The following is a 2,390-nucleotide window of genomic DNA, read 5'->3' on the forward strand; positions in this document are numbered from 1 at the left end:
TAGCAGCCGCGTTGCACGGGAGAATGTGAAAAGTGTTCATATGTAGTAAAAACCTGAGAAATCCGTCCGTTTTCGTCATTTGTTATCGAATCGACTTAAAGCCAGATCGTCACATTGGCCGTTCTTCTCTCTGAAACGGTTACATTTATCGTCTGCAAAGCTATGTCGCGTGCTGCGGTATGCCGAAACACTAAAAGCACCTTAGTAGAACACAGAAGAAGCTTCTAATTTGAAGTAATAGCCAGTAAGAAGTAGTACAATTCAAGTTTTATTTGTCGATTATTCACTTTTTGGCCGGCTTTACTGGCTTGGACATTAAGTGGAACCTTAATATTTTGCATGAAAGGAGGAGTAGCAGCCGCGTTGCACGGGAGAATGTGAAAAGTGTTCATATGTAGTAAAAACCTGAGAAATCCGTCCGTTTTCGTCATTTGTTATCGAATTGACTTAAAGCCAGATCGTCGCATTGGCCGCTTTTCTCTCTGAGACGGTTACATTTATCGTCTGCAAAGCTATGTCGCGTGCTGCAGTATGCGTAAACACTAAAAGCACCATAGTAGAACACAGAAGAAGGTTCTAAGTTGAAGTAATAGCCAGTAAGAAGTAGTACAATTCAAGTTTTAGTTGTCGATTATTCACTTTTTAGCCGGCTTTGGTGGCTATGACATGACCTAGGACCATAAGATTTTGCATGAAAGGAGGACTAGCAGCCGAGTTGCACGGGAAAATGTGAAAAGTGTTCATATGTAGTAAAAACCTTAGAAATCCGTTCGTTTTCGTCACTTGTTGTCGAATCGACTTAAAGCCACATCGTCACTTTGGCCGCTCTTCTGTCTGAAACGGTTACATTTATCGTCTGCAAAGCTATGTCGCGTGCTGCGGTATGCGGAAACACTAAAAGCACCATAGTAGAACACAGAAGAAGCTTCTATGTTGAAGTAATATCCAGTAAGAAGTAGTACAATTCAAGTTTTAGTTGTCGATTATTCACTTTTTAGCCTGCTTTGGTGGCTTGGACATGACCTAGGACCTTAAGATTTTGCATGAAAGGAGGACTTGCAGCCGCGTTGCATGGGAGAATGTGAAAAGTGTTCATATGTAGTAAAAACCTCAGAAATCCGTCCGTTTTCGTCATTTGTTATCGAATCGACTTGAAGCCAGATCGTCACATTGGGCGCTTTTCTCTCTGAGACGGTTACATTTATCGTCTGCAAAGCTATGTCGCGTGCTGCGGTATGCGGAAACACTTAAAGCACCATAGTAGAACACAGAAGAAGCTTGTAAGTTAAAGTAATAGCCAGTAAGAAGTAGTACAATTCAAGTATTAGTTGTCGGTTATTCACTTTTTAGCCGGCTTTGGTGGCTTGGACATGACCTAGGACCTTAAGATTTTCCATGAAAGGAGGACTTGCAGCCGCGTTGCACGGGAGAATGTGAAAAGTGCTCATATGTAGTAAAAACCTGAGAAATCCGTCCGTTTTCGTCATTTGTTATCGAATCGACTTAAAGCCAGATCGTCACATTGGCCGATCTTCTCTCTGAAACGGTTACATTTATCGTCTGCAAAGCTATGTCGCGTGCTGCGGTATGCCAAAACACTAAAAGCAACATAGTAGAATACAGAAGAAGCTTCTAAGTTGAAGTAATAGCCAGTAAGAAGTAGTACAATTCAAGTTTTAGTTGTCGATTATTAACTTTTTAGCCTTCTTTGGTGGCTTGGACATGACCTAGGACCTTAAGATTTTCCATGAAAAGAGGACTTGCAGCTGCGTTGCACGGGAGAATGTGAAAAGTGTTCATATGTATTAAAAACATGAGAAATCGGTTCGTTTTCGTCATTTGTTATCGAATCGACTTAAAGCCAGATCGTCAAATTGGCCGCTCTTCTCTTTGAAACGGTTACATTTACCGTCTGCAAAGCTATGTCGCGTGCTGCGGTATGCGGACACACTAAAAGCACCATAGTAAAACACAGAAGAAGCTTCTAAGTTGTAGTAATAACCAGTAAGAAGTAGTACAATTCAAGTTTTAGTTATCGATTATTCACTTTTTAGCCGTCTTTGGTGGCTTGGACATGACCTAGGACCTTAAGATCTTGCATAAAAGGAGGACTAGCAGCAGCGTTGCATGGGAGAATGTGAAAAGTGTTCATATGTAGTAAAAACCTGAGAAATCCGTCCGTTTTCGTCATTTGTTATCGAATCGACTTAAAGCCAGATCGTCACATTAGCCGTTCTTCTCTCTGAAACAGTTACATTTATCGTCTGCAAAGCTATGTCGCGTGCTGCGGTATGCCGAAACACTAAAAGCACCATAGGAGAACACAGAAGAAGCTTCTAATTTGAACTAATAGCCAGTAAGAAGTAGTACAATTCAAGTTTTAGTTGTCG

The sequence above is a fragment of the Schistocerca gregaria genome, unplaced genomic scaffold (genome assembly GCF_023897955.1).
Source record: "Schistocerca gregaria isolate iqSchGreg1 unplaced genomic scaffold, iqSchGreg1.2 ptg000407l, whole genome shotgun sequence".
NCBI classification, from domain to species: domain Eukaryota; kingdom Metazoa; phylum Arthropoda; class Insecta; order Orthoptera; family Acrididae; genus Schistocerca; species Schistocerca gregaria.